This window comes from Eurosta solidaginis, chromosome 3, assembly GCF_040869045.1.
Source record: "Eurosta solidaginis isolate ZX-2024a chromosome 3, ASM4086904v1, whole genome shotgun sequence".
Taxonomy (NCBI): Eukaryota; Metazoa; Arthropoda; class Insecta; order Diptera; family Tephritidae; genus Eurosta; species Eurosta solidaginis.
Window position 1 is genome coordinate 97,976,302 of NC_090321.1, and position 15,820 is coordinate 97,992,121.

The following is a 15,820-nucleotide window of genomic DNA, read 5'->3' on the forward strand; positions in this document are numbered from 1 at the left end:
GAGACCACCCCCCTTTTCCAAAATATGTAGCTAGTAGTTCCTTCTAGGCTATTGGCTATATGCGTGCCAAATTTCATCCAAATCCGTCCAGCCGTTCTTGCGTGATTGAGGCACAAAGACAAATGTCTGGACATACAAACATCCAAACTTTCCCATTTATAATATATTGTCACGGATATTAGCATCACTAAGTTATCCCATCACTAAGGCGATGCTAAGGCCATGCCAAGCAGTATTTACGTTAATAATCAAATCAAGTATACACATATATAAGGCATCCCAGAGAGATGTCACACACAGATGCATTTACTTATACGCCTATGTGCGCGCGAGAGACTGTAAACTACAAACATTCACATCAATAATTCAATCTTTATGTATCTACATAAACGAATAAATAATTGCGTCTACACATATGTACCATGTACGAATACGAGCAGCGGAGAGTCAATGCGCAAAAACATGCATATATCTGAGAAGTTTGAGAGCTACTGGACTAGTAGATTCTGGAAGCGCCTAAAAGATGTATAAAATTGTGCAATTTTAGTTATAGCTGAGAAGTTTGAGAGCTCATGGACAATGCTAGTACATTCTGGAAAAATGCGAACGAGGAAACCAAAGGGGTATAAAAGGCAACAGATGTATAGGCGTTGGAATTCAGTTTGATTTGAGATTTCGATTAAGCGCTATCTAGCGAGCTATAGCAGAATTATTTTGAATAGTAGAGTTCCATTTGAGCTATCAATCAGTTTGGTTATTAAGCTTGCTATTCGTTGCAAAGTATAAGTGTTATTGTGAAGTACTGTAATAAAGGCCATTTTTCAATTATTCAATAATGGAGTTATTTATTCAACAGTTTAGCGATACGAACTTAACAGAGGGTTGCAAATAAGAGGATTTGCAGCAAAATCGTTACAATTGGTGTCAGAAGAGGAATTGTTGAATAAATTCCAGAGGACAACAAGGACATGGCAAAGTTCAGTGAATTGAAGATCCAGCAACTGAAGAAGGAGTTGGAGAGCCGTGGATTGAATACAAGCGGCGTTAAACTCGAACTTCAGGCACGGCTACGAGAGGCAATGGAAGCAGAAGGAATTGATGTGGACGAGTATGTCTTTTATCCTGATGGGGACGAGACAACAACAAAAATTGAAGAGAAAAACGAAACATCGCAGACAATTACCAGCACAGACTTGCACATGATATTGGCTGCAATAACTGCTCAAACATCGACAGTAACATCCAAGATGGAAGCGCAAGAGGCACGTATAACAGAAATGTCATCACAAATATCCACCAACATGGCATCACAACTAGAAGAACAGAAAACGTATATGTCATCACAGATGGAATCCCAAGAGACACGAATAACATCGAAGATTGAAGCACAGGAAACACAAATTTCTTCACAACTTGAAGAACAGAAGACGTATATGGTATCCCAACTGGAATCGCAGGAAACCCGCATAACATCACAATTGGAAGAACAGAAGACATATTTGGCATCTCAACTGGAACGCAAGGGGCACGTATATCTGAAATGTCGGCACAAATTTCGGAACAGGTATCATCGCAGCTCTTTGTGAAACTGGAAGAACAGGATGCAAAAATTTTACAACTCGAGGACAAAATTGATGCCGAAATAGAAGCGTTAAAAGGTCGTATGGAGCAGTTACAACTAAACCGCCCAGCTGTTTCAGCGAGTAATCCAAAGGTAAAGACACCATCCTTTGACGGTTCTGTTCCTTTTCAGGTCTTTAAGCTACAGTTTGAGAAGACCGCAGCAGTGAACCAATGGAATGCTGAAGATAAAGTTGCAGCTCTGTTCGTGGCACTGAAAGGGCCTGCCGCGGAAATCTTACAGACCATCCCAGAGTACGAGCGGAACCAGTACGAAACATTGATGAGCGCTTTAGAGAGACGTTACGGAAGCGATCATAGGAAACAGATATTCCAAATTGAGTTGCAAAACCGCTACCAAAAAGCAAATGAGACATTGCAGGAGTTTGCTTCAGATATTGAAAGATTGGCTCATCTTGCAAATGCAGACGCACCGTGGAATACACTGAAAGGGTAAAAATCCAGAGCTTCATAAATGGCATACGAGATGTGGAAACGAAGCTGGCTACATATGCGAATCCAAAACTAACGTTTGCTAAAACGGTATCGCATGCACTGACTCAGGAAACAGCCTCACTTTTGAGTAAGCCAGCGTACAAAGCTCATCGCGTGGAAGTGGAAAAGCCAGACTGGGTAGACGCAATTTTGGAAGCATTGAAGGGTACGCAGCAGAAGAATAATGATGCAGTCAAATGCTTTAAGTGTGGAAAGCCAGGGTATATTGCGCGTTATTGCAACACCAACCCTAACAGTTCCAACAATGTGGGTGGTCGTAAACGCAGAGCAGAAGGAGATGAGCAAATCCCCAAGACAAATCAATCGTTAAACTAAAGCGAGTCAGCAGCAAGGGGCGACAGCTGACTCCCTCAATTGAATGCCCCATAATCTCTATCTCACAAATTGGAAGAAGGTCGAGCAATCTTACTGTCGGAGGACATGTGGATGGAAAGGAACGTTTACTGACTGTAAATACGAGTGCATCTCATTCCATCATTCGAGCGGATTTAGTCAACAAGAAGATAAGACCATTGCATGGAGCAATATTGCGTACAGCCACTGGAGAAGACACCCAGGTAATTGGAGAAGTAGAATGTGAAGTAGCAATTGGGAACGTCACGGTACTACACAATTTTATAGTGGCAGGTATTGTTGATGAAATCATAATTGGAGTGGACTTCTTAATCAACCAAGGCATCAAAATCGATATGCAAAGCAAGACGATATGATATAAGAACATGGATGTGCCACTAAATTTCGGCTACGAGAGAGGCTACAGTAGTAAACGAGTGCTGGTGGAAGAGAGTCAGCAAATACCACCAAAATCAGAAGCAGTCATCTGGGCAAAGGTTGATGGAGATTGTGGGACGAACAAATTGTGGGTTGTCGAAGCAGCAAATAAATCAGCACTGAACATACTTGTAGGAAAAACCCTGGCTATGACAAAACAAGATGGACGTATTCCGGTAAGAGTACTAAATGAGTTCAAGTCACCATTCAATTTGACCAAAGGAGATATTTTGGGAAGATGCCAAGAGGCCGAAGTAGTTATTAACTGTGAACAGCTCCAGGAACACGTTTCATCTAGTAATACTGATCTTTCAAATGATATCACGGCATGGACGCACGCTAGAGGAAGCCTATCAGAGTAAGGCAAAACAACTGCTCATAAAATACGCGAACATATTTGACCAGGATGGTTCCAAGCCAGGCCGCACCAATGTTGTGAAACATCAAATTGACACTGGAGATGCGAGGCCGATCCGTCAAGCTCCACGTAGTGTTCCACTAGCGAAGCGGGAAGTTGTGAGTCAAATCATACAAGAAATGAGTGACAGCGGCGTCATCGAACCATCAGCTAGTCCATGGAGCTCACCGGTAGTACTTGTAAAGAAGAAGGATGGAAAAATGAGGTTTTGCGTGGACTACCGGAAGTTGAATGACGTTACGAAAAAAGAATAGCTACCTGTTGCCAAGAATTGACGACACTCTGGACTCGCTATCTGGTACGAAATGGTTTTCCACACTGGACTTGAAAAGCGGCTACTGGCAAGTTGAGGTGAAGGAGGAATATAAAGAGAAAACAGCCTTCAGTGTCGGTGATGCTTTGGCAATTTACAGTGATGCCTTTTGGACTTTGTAATGCACCAGCTACTTTTGAGAGACTCATGGACCAGGTACTGAAAGTACTACATTGGAAAACATGCTTGGTGTACCTGGACGACATCATCGTGTTGGGCAAGAGTTTTGATGAACATCTTAAGAACTTGGAGGAAGTTTTCCAGAGAATAGCTGGCGCTGGTCTGAAGTTAAGTCCCAAAAAGTGTACGCTGTTTAAAAAGGAAGTAAACTATTTGGGCCACAAGGTAACTACAGAAGGTGTCTGTACAGCGAATGAAAAGATAGAGGCAGTAAAGGATTGGCCAAGACCACAGAACCTACATGAATTGAGAAGTTTTCTTGGGCTGTGCACATATTTCCGCCGATTTGTACCAAATTTTTCCAGCGTAGCCCATAGCCTCCATGAGCTTACAAGAAAAAACAAAGCTTTTGAATGGAAGAAGGAGCAAGAAGTGGCTTTCCAAACATTGAAGGAGCGTTTATGCACTGCCCCAATGTTAGCATATCCGATTCCAGGAGCAACATTTATTCTAGATACAGATGTGAGTGGATATGGTATAGGAGGCGTTTTATCACAACTGGTCGATGGACAGGAGAAGGTAGTTGCATATTACAGCTGTTCGATTGGAAAACCAGAGAGGAACTACTGTGTTACGCGGAGAGAGCTGTTGGCATTGGTAGAGTGCATTAAACATTTTCACAAATACCTCTACGGCCAGCGATTCCGTGTCAGGACAGATCACGCAGCGTTGAAATGGCTTCTGCAGTTCCGTAATCCGAAAGGACAATTGGCACGGTGGATCGAGCGACTACAAAGCTACGACTTTTCCATTGAGCATCGAGAAGGTAGTACCCATGGAAATGCTGATGCAATGTCACGAAGACCATGTAGTTTGGAATGCAAGCACTGTTCAAAAGCCGAGGCTAAAGAAGACATTATAGATGTCCGGATAATGAATATAACATGTACAGATGAATGGGACAAGGAACAGCTAAGAAAGTGCCAGCTAGAAGATGCAGATCTGTCACGTGTTATGCAAGGGCTCGAACGAAATGATAGACCAAACAGAGAAGAGATGTCAGCAGAGAGTCCCATTGCGAAGTCATATTGGGCACAGTGGAACAGTTTAGAATTGATATCCGGTTGCCTTCATCGAGTATGGGAGAGTGAGGATGGTAAATAAAAGAATAAACTGATATTTGTTCCCAGAAAGAGATTCCTGACGTGCTGTGTTCAGCTGTGTTCCAGGAAATGTGTAAGTCATTGGGCATTCGAAAAACACGGACAACTTCATTGCATCCTCAATCCGATGGTATGGTAGACCGATTCAATAGAACATTGGAGGAGCACTTAAGGAAAGTAGTAGACAAGTACCATAAAGAATGGGATACCCGCATACCATTATTCTTGATGGCTTACCGATCAGCAGTGCATGAGACAACGGGCCAAACCCCTGCAAAAGTAATTTTTGGCAATGACCTTAGACTGCCAGCTGATTTGAAGTTTGGGATAGATGCCAATGCGGAGAGAAATGTCAGGAAATCCACTAGTGATTTGGAAGAAGAGCTAAGAGAAATACATGATCTGATAAGGCAACGAACAAAGATTATGAGTGACAAGATGAAAGTCAGATATGATAAAGCAATTAATTCAGAAGGTTTTCAGGAAGGAGTTTTGGTGCTGTTATACAACCCACAACGTAAAAAAGGTTTGTCCCCGAAATTGCAGTGTAATTGGGAAGGCCCATACAAAGTTGTAAAACGGATCAACGATGTAGTGTACCACATACAAACCATCGGTAAACCACGAACCAAAATGAAAGTGGTCCATTTGGAAAGGCTGGTAACGTTAAGATCGAGAGATAGGTGGAGGGCAGTGTCACGGATATTAGCATCACTAAGTTATCCCATCACTAAGGCGATGCTAAGGCCATGCCAAGCAGTATTTACGTTAATAATCAAATCAAGTATACACATATATAAGGCAGCCCAGAGAGATTACACACACAGATGCATTTACTTATACGCCTATGTGCGCGCGAGAGACTGTAAACTACAAACATTCACATCAATAATTCAATCTTTATGTATCTACATAAATGAATAAATAATTGCGTCTACACATATGTACCATGTACGAATACGAGCAGCGGAGAGTCAATGCGCAAACACATGCATATATCTGAGAAGTTTGAGAGCTACTGGACTAGTAGATTCTGGAAGCGCCTAAAAGATGTATAAAATTGTGCAATCTTAGTTATAGCTGAGAAGTTTGAGAGCTCATGGGTAATGCTAGTACATTCTGGAAAAATGCGAACGAGGAAACCAAAGGGTATAAAAGGCAACAGATGTAGAGGCGCTGGAATTCAGTTTGTTTTGAGATTTCGATTAAGCGCTATCTAGCGAGCTATAGCAGAATTATTTTGAATAGTAGAGTTTCATTTGAGCTATCAATCAGTTTGATTATTAAGCTTGCTATTCGTTGCAAAGTATAAGTGTTATTGTGAAGTACTGTAATAAAGGCCATTTTTCAATTATTCAATATTGGAGTTATTTATTCAACAGTTTAGCGATACGAACTTAGCAGAGGGTTGCAAATAAGAGGATTTGCAGCAAAATCGTTTCAATATATTAGATTAGATGTATACCACCGATCTCTTTGATTTTTTCAGACAACAATGTATGCTATATACGTAAGCTTTCGTCGAAATTTGAAGCCTCTAGCTCTTAAAATGGGGCAGTAATTACGAAAAGTTCCTTATCTGAACAATCTGTTTGGGGGGGGATATATACTATATATGCCACCGATCTCATCCATTTTTTCAGACAACAATATGTGCAATAATGATTTAAATCATGCATTGGACGATTTGGTGAAATCAAAGCTAACTGCCCCAATGCTTTATTGGCAATCGCAAAACACATATCTTCAACTATTATCAAAGCTTCATTGTACATTTCCAATGTAATCAGCAAGTCAGGATCCATTGCTCTACGACGCATCCGAATTAAAATATCTTCAGTCATGTAATCTTTATATTTATTCCACAATTCAATTGGATTCGATGGCATGCATGTTGATATTGTAACCGAAAATAACATTCGTATTTGCTGTGGATGAGATGAAATCGATGCATCATGAAGTGTTGCGTCCCAATGAGTGTCATCTTCTAACAAATGCAAGAGCTGACATGCTTCGCGATATCTCTGACAAAAATGACCGTGAACTGTTCTTGAATCCTGAAATGATTTTGGTCCTCGAACGTTTACCAACAACATTCGCAAATAGAAACATTCAGCATTGTTGGGATGTACCGTATACATCCTGCCCAAGGCATCTGTTTGGAAAATACCTGGATTACCATCAACTGGTGTTCCTTGTTTACGCCGTTGAAATTTTTTCGATGATGCATTTCAGGTGTAATATTTCGATATATCAACATATATCAAATTTCTGGCAAATGTGTCGATTTCACATAATTGAAAAAAATCAGTTGAAGTAGTTGCTGGTGGGTGTGCTGCTCTCCACTGTACATTCCCAGTAGTGAAATAAACTCGTTGACCATTCTCCAGATGAACTGCCAAATGGACAACAACAGGATGTCTTTCGTGCAAAGGATATACGCCAAACTGCTTCATTACTGCGTATGTATCGCCCCATCTGATATTGAGTGATTTCATCATTTCTATTTTCACAATCTACTCTAAAAACAGCCATATCACTTCCTTTATTCACATATTTACAAATGTATTTGATAGACTTTGCTGAGTTACAGTACTCAACATTTATGTAAGTCTGAAAAAACTTTTGACAGCATCGGTGAATATGGTATGACCCAACGATTGTCAACTTCGATGTCTTAATTGTGCACTCTTATTATCGCCGTTTTACCATTATTTTCAAATGTTCAACGTCGATACAATGGATATCCGTCATTGCCTGTTATGGTATCGGAAATTAATGCTATCGGATACCGCTTTGAATTCGCATCGATCATACATGGTGAATTCATATTTATTTCACCGCATGGACCGTGAATCATGTTTTTTGTTGCCTCTTCAAATAATTCTGGATCGATGGTTTGATCTGGTATTTCGGCTGATATGACGCTATCAATCTCGTCCGGTGTTATTTTACGTACCATCCATATCAATATGTGTGCGTGTAGCAAACCTCTTTTTTGCCATTCAATCGAGTACATCCGACATTGTACCTTTCCAAAAACGCTTAACTTCACAATTAAATCCATCTTTGCTTCAATTTTTGCCGGAACACACGTGCTGTAACATCTTGTCGATCTGTTGGTGACTGACCGTCGAACAAATTATTTTTTATATCGTACCACATCGGATTACACGTAAAAGTGATGAAAAGATCTGGTCGGCCGTATTTTCGAAGATATGACATAGCATCTTGTGCATATTCGTGCATGTGGCGTGGACTACCAATATAAGAAGCTGGTAATATCGTCAGACGTCCGATATCATTCACATTTGTATCATTCGCTATTGCATCTTGCAAATGTATGCACTCTTCAGATCGCAATTTGGCTTGATTGAATCGGATGAAATTGAGACGTTCAGTTTCAATTTTTGCATACATATCTACAATGTATTGGTGAAAAAGTTTACCACATCTCAGAATGTAATTTTGTTCTTCTGCATGAATCATCAAACGATAAGAATAATAATTCATCGCACTAACTTTCTTTTGAATATCTCGACCTGTAAAAAATATGCTCATTCGATTTTAAATTTTAGTTTTTATTTAATATCTGATTAATATAATTAGTATATTATTTACCGGTTCGTAGATCTTTCATTGGTATATTAATGTGATAACCATAACCACCTTTCCAATGTAGAATTGGATATTTTAATGCGTCGTAACTGCAACGATGCTCCGAAACACGCTGTAATTGTTCATTTCTACGATGAAGTACAATATCGCGGGATTGAAACTGATCGCCATCAATTACAATTGCCACTTCATCAATCGTCGGTACCTTAAATTTTCTGGCATGCTCACCAAAAGGAATTTTATCCGCTCTGATTATGATTTTGTGATTATCAGATGGCATACGGTCGAGAGCGGTTTTGAACAATTTCACCAATTCATTGTTCTGATGAAAAAATCTTTGGAGATCGCAAATAATCCCTCGTTTTGTATGTGAGCCAATTGTGCAACGTTCATCCAACTCACGAATTTCATCTCCGATAAAATATATTTGCAAAAATTGATGGTAAGCGTCAGGAAATGGTAACAATGCACCCGCTCGATGTTAAATCTGACCTTGAACCTGTAATGTGTATGAAATGTAATTTGATGTTGGATCATAATCCTTAAAAACATTGTAGAAACTGTTACTTAGATCCACTTAACAATTACGTATTCCACATGAAGTAATCACCTTAAATGTCGGCATAAAATTGTATCTTATAGCACCAAAAGAAGTCATTTGAAATGATGAATTGTATTCTTGTATATGATTCATAAAATGCTTCGACATTGGTGATCCTCCAAAAATCAATAAGTGCAATGGATCAGGTGGAGTTTCAAATGCCGGCAATTTCACTTTGCCATTAGCACAACACATGCCAGCCGTTTCACCCATAAACTTAGCTGCTTCACAATGTGGACATATCGCACTCATTAATCCAATATATCCATGCATACTGCAATCAATTTGTGGATCGTAATTAAAAGCACCACCGTGGTGTGATGGTAGCGTGCTCCGCCTACCACCACCAAAAATTTTAGAAATAAGGTTTTTCAATTAGAAGAAAATTTTTCTAAGCGGGTCGCCCCTCGGCAGTGTTTGGCCAGCGCTCCGAGTGTATTTCTGCCATGAAAAGCTCTCAGTGAAAACTCATCTGCCTTGCAGATGCCGTTCGGAGTCGGCACAAAACATGTAGGTCCCATCTGGCCAATTTGTAGGGAAAATCAAGAGGAGCACGACGCAGATTGGAAGAGAAGCTCGGCCTTAGATCTCTTCGGAGGTTATCGCGCCTCACATTTATTTTATTTTTTTTTTTATTTAATTAAAAGCAGCACGGTGCATATTTTCTAGAACACGACGTCGTATTTGTCTTGGTGGTGCTGGATTTCTTTGCCGCTGTGGTTCTGCAGATCTATTTCGTGCATATCGTTCACGTCGTATTTCATTTTGCTGTGACAGGTCATCAATACTTTGCGCTCTTCTTTGAAGTAACATTCTGTTAGCACTACGCGTGGCATTTTCTTCAAGAGAAAGGAAAAAAATTCACTAAAACTCCATGTTCAGAAATTTAATTTAAGAAAAGCACATGTACAAACAAAAAATGCGCGGTCGAAATACATCCACACGTATATGTCCAAAAGACAAAACGAAAATACAAACCGTGTAAAAAATGTTATGAAAAACACAATAAAACACGTGCGCACGATTAGATACAGTTGAAATCACTGAACGTATTCTGTAAAATGGACGAAGAAAGAACATTTGAAAAAATAAATTTGAAGAGAAAAACATTATACATCATTGCCACAATTTTCTACTATGTTTTTGTTCAACGATAGGACATACTTACAGAAGGAATTCCCAATGTATTATAAATATTGATATGAATTCAATTGAAAATGAAGAAATACTCAATTATGAATCATGGTATATCTCTTTCCATTGTATCTGAAAAATCCCTATTGCCAAAATGGCAGCCCTGTTCATTGTTCATACTCTTGTCTAAGAAAACTCGATCAGATGCAGATGAATCAGTACAACACATCATAAATACATTTCTTCATTACTTTTTGTTTAATTTTTGTATTCTTAAAGGAATTCCCAATGTATTATAAATATTGATATGAATTCAATTGAAAATGAAGAAATACTCAATTATGAATAATGGTATATCTCTTTCCATTGTATCTGAAAAATCCCTATTGCCAAAATGGCAGCCCTGTTCATTGTTCATACTCTTGTCTAAGAAAACTCGATCTGATGCAGATGAATCAGTACAACACATCATAAATACATTTCTTCATTACTTTTTGTTTAATTTTTGTATTCTTAAAGCATCAGAGTAAAAAAGTTAGTTAAGTTGGTAAATATATTCGTTGAACTCGAGGTATCCATGAGTTCGGTTACCAAATAGTTGTAGCGATATTGATTCGAAAACAGGTGGGTGAATGTTTCTAATGTTGAATTGATCCGTATTTCGAAGATAAATTGTATATGTAAATCTTATGGCTACCAGATTTAGTCGTCGTAAATTTGCAAGTTCAATGGCAACAGTCAACAATTCTGTATATTCGTTTTCCCAATAAGTGATTTCTCGTCGTGAAAGAAGATTGAACACGTTGCGCCGAACCGTTGTTTGTTGGGCCAGTTGTGTAGTGAAGAGATATTGTAAATTTTCAGTAAGAAAGCGACCATTTGAAAAGAAACAGTTGAAATTTGCGGAATGTCGGGTTTTGATTTCGAGAAATCTAAAATATTCACCGAAATAATGCGATGAACTCGATACTCTTGAATTCTTGTTGCCAAAATCCCAGCTAAAAATGAATTTGCCGAAGCGAATGTATGACATCTTCATCAGAATGCAGTCGGTCAGCAATTTCCAAGATTATTTCAACTGGATTCATGGTTGTTTCTGAAGAAAAGCAACGCAATTCTATTACAATATTGTTTCTTTTACACAACAAAATCACACTTAATGTATTTAGTGGGATATTACTCATCAAATTGAAGCACAGCATATACAGAGTTTACTTAAATCCAGTTCATTTATTTTTTTTTTTCAGTTTTTATGAAATTTGAAGCTTATAGATGTTAAAATGGGGCACATATTGCGAAAAGTTTCTTATCTGAACAATCGGTTGTATGAGATACATATATACTATATTTGAGAAATTTGAAGCTTCTAGCTATTAAAATGGGGCTGAAAAAGCGAAGATATATATATATATACTATATATATACTATATATACCACCATATTTATACTATTCTACCACCGATCTCTATGATTCTTTCAGACAATAATATATGCTACATGCGTAAGCATTCGTCGAAATTTGAAGCCTCTAGCTCTTAAAATGGGGCAGTAATTACGAAAAGTTTCTTATCTGAACAATCGGATGTGGGGGATATATACTATATATACGACCGATCTCATCCATTTTTTTCAGACAACAATATGTGCAATATACGAAAGCATATGGTGATGTTTGAAGCTTCAATCTGATAAATTGAGGAAGATATGACAAAAATTCTCTCTTTCTGAAAAATCGGTTGTATGGAGGATATATCCTATAGTGGTCCGATCCGGCCGGTTCCGACAAATGTCTAATCGGACTCCTAAATACACCCGCTCACCAAATTTTATCAAGATATCTCAAAAATTGAGGGACTAGTTTGCATACAAACAGACAGACGTACAGACGGACATGGCTAAATAACTCAGGTCGTCATCGTGATTTTTTCGGTATACCTAATGGGTCTATCTATTTTCCTTTAAGCACTTACAATTTTGAGATTCGTGCCAAAGTTAATATACCATTTCATTTTCATGAAAGGGATAATAACTGTGCACGTTAGTTTATTAGAAAGCAACTGATGGTTAGTTTGTGGTAAGCTTCTTTGCTGGCTAGGTACAGCTAAATATAAATCCAAAACCTAGAAAAAGGTTCAAAGGTCAAAACTATTCACTTACAAGCATGCACGTACTATTTCATAGCTTATGTTTTTGTCGAATTTTAAACGTAGTTTTCAACTTCTTTGTTTGAATGTTCGAGAGTTCCCTTTTTTCAAAAGTTCTGGAATTGTGTAATACTATTTATTTAGTGTTAGTTGCAGTCAATAAATTTTGTGTAGTAAAGTATGGCTTAATATGTATTTTGGTCCTGTTCTTTACCGTTCAAACCACTGTACATTAGGGCGGATCTATTTAAAAATCGCTCATTGCTCTGTGAAAATCGTATTCTAGGGATCAAAATAAGAAACTTTGCCGAAGGAACCATACCTCTAAAACGAATTCTGATGTCCCCCCCTTTGGGTCGAACTTTTGGGTAGGGGCAATTTCAATTCTACCTGCTGTGTCTTGTGGTGGCTTAAAAAAAAACACAAGCAATTTTACGATCTGCAATTTTGTCACAGTGATACCTTCATTTTTTAGAACGGTTGAATAAAAACCCCACACAACTATGTTTACGACATGCAAATGCATCACAGTGATGCCTTGGTTTTAAAAGGGGGTTGTAAAAACGCTAATTTCTAATAATTATTTTTAATTTCTTTTCTATTACTAAGTTAAATTCATTTTTTCATTTACATATGTTCTGACTAAATAAATTTCTAAAGAGAAAAATAAACTCCAAAAAGAAAAAACTTAGGCATTTCAAAGTGGGATTTTTCAAAATTTGCCCCTACGACCCAAAGGGGGGGACATCAGAATTCGTTTTAGAGGTATGGTTCCTTCGGCAAAGTTTCTTATTTTGATCCCTAGAATATGATTTTCACAGAGCAATGGGCGATTTTTTTGCCTCCCCACAAATCGACCCGGCCTATTGTACATCTATCTAAAAGACATCGATGCATGAGGCTTTATCGCTGGTTTGTCTGCGCTCTTGCGGTCAGTTGCTTCGGGCTTATGAGCGCGTGTGGTTGGTTTGGATTTTGTTTAATTGATTGTTCGTAGGTATGGTGGCATGCCGCTTTTGTTGCTGCAATTTGTGTATTCTTGATGCAAACACAAATATCACGAAACGAAAAAATTTCAACAATTAGCATTTATATGTGAAATTCAATAATAAGAAATATACATAAAATCTATGTGCTTGTGTATATATGCATTTTTAGGACCATAGTTGATTTGTCGTTAACGTATTTATATCAAATTTATCAAAAGTAACTGCCCAAGTTTTTGATTTTCTTCAATCTTTGAAAGTGCTTGCATGACCTGCCTTGTGCTAGACTTACAAAAGGTTAGTACATAAGCTTCAAAAGTCATATGCATTTTATCAATAAAAGAGAAAAGCTGTTGCATACATATTTTTGATTGAAACGTGAAATTCATTACACTCATTTAGTGTTACTTATGTCATAATAATGCAGAGTGAAAATTTTACTACGACCATTTGCCTCTGTATTCGCATGACATTGTAAATTACACATCCAACCTAGCCACGTGTATATCATATCTATGTGTTTTCTACTTATTCTCTCTAATCAAGTGTCAAATTTGCCTCTTTTCTTTGTCACGCATTGATTATAAGTCTCGTGCCTTGTGGCAAGCGAAAGTGCAAATACAAGCGCACTAAATCTTGTGTGTGTCCCATGCGAGCTTCTAAGCGATAGAGCTCTAAAAAAAATTAAAACATACTAGTATGTTTACAAAAACCTGTGAACACAATGCCGAGCGACGACGATACACGCTGCGTCGGGCGCTGACATATTACGCGCAGATATTTCGTTTACCCAAAACACAATACCGGGCGACATTTTCTGACGCTTTTTATTCAGAGTGGCCATTTACAGAAATAAAGATAAAAGCAATTAAAACTTTTTTAATTCTTTGCTTTAGCACTTGACTGCTAGAACACGCCCAAAGCTCTTAAGCTCTATCGAAAAACACGTTTGATTCTCAGGCATCTTAATTCGGAGGGCGAACATTAGTATTATAAACCTTTAATTTAAGCCGAAGACTTCATACCTTTCATGAAAGGGGCTGAACAATAATCTTATCCCGTTCGTAATCTCCGAATAATCGGATGTATAAGATAAGAAATATATAGTGAACAGATCTACATACCTAAACGATTTTTAAGATAAATATAAAAAAAAAACAGATAGGTACTTTGTGTGAGGATGCAAAGTTTCAGGTTTTTGTGGTCTGCGTGTAAAAACTATGACTACGAATCACGTATTTCAACAATATATGACGTAAACGTAACTATTTGATGAAATCTGATGAATTTTGAAGTTCTAGCCGTAAAAAGGGGCAAAAATTACAGTTCATATGGGGTATATAATGTATATACCACCGATCTCTATGATTTTTTCAGACAACAATATATGCTATATACGTAAGCATTTGGTGACATTTGAAGCTTCTAGCTGTTAAAATGGGGCAGAAATTGCGCAGAGTTTCTTATCTGAACAATCGGTTGTATGAGATATATACTATAAATACCACTGATATCAATGATTTTTTCAGACAACAATATATGCTATACACGTAAGCATTTGGTGAAATTTGAGGCTTCTAGCTGTTAAAATGGGGAAGAAATTGCGCAAAGTTTCTTATCTGAACAATCGGAAGCTTGTAGCCGTAAAAAAGGGGCAAAAATGACAGTTTATATGAAGTATATAATATATATACCACCGATCTCTATGATTTTTTCAGACAGCAATATATGCTATATACAGCATTTGGTGAAATTTGAAGCTTCTAGCTGTTAAAACGGGGCAGAAATTGCGCAAAGTTTCTTATCTGAACAATCGGTTGTATGAGATATATACTATGTATACCACCTATCTCAATGATTTTTTCAGACATCAATATATGCTATACACGTAAGCATTTAGTGAAATTTGAAGCTTCTAGATGTTAAAATGGGGCCGAAATATATATATTATATATATCACCGATCTCTATGATTTTTTGACACAACAATATATACTATATACGTAAGCAATCGGTGAAATTTGAAGCTTATAGCTGTTAGAATGGGGCAGAAATTGTGAAAAGTTTCTTCTCTGAACAATCGGTTGTATGACATATATACTATCTATACCACCGATCTCTATGATTTTTTCAGACAACAATATATGCTATATACGTAAGCATTTGGTGAAATTTGAAGCTTCTAGCTGTTAAAACGGGGCAGAAATTGCGCAAAGTTTCTTATCTGAACAATCGGTTGTATGAGATATATACTATGTATACCACTGATATCAATGATTTTTTCAGACATCAATATATGCTATACGCGTAAGCATTTGGTGAAATTTGAAGCTTCTAGCTGTTAAAATGGGGCCGAAATGGCAAACAAAAAATATATATATATGCTATATATATATACTATATATACCATCATATAT

The 15,820-nt window shown here is 37.8% G+C and overlaps 1 protein-coding gene across 3 annotated transcripts in view; it reads left to right on the top strand.

The window, feature by feature from the left end:
- The window catches only part of LOC137244196 (beta-glucuronidase-like), a 664,948-nt gene that overhangs the window by 424,361 nt on the left and 224,767 nt on the right, over positions 1–15,820 (top strand). Inside the window, exon 1 of one of the 3 annotated variants that reach the window (XM_067772848.1) lies at positions 13,424–13,701. The exons of the other annotated variants lie outside the window; for them this stretch is intronic. The gene's annotated coding sequence lies outside the window, so the exon portion shown is untranslated. Of the gene's footprint in view, positions 1–13,423; positions 13,702–15,820 lie in introns of those variants that run through there. 3 annotated transcript variants of the gene reach the window in all.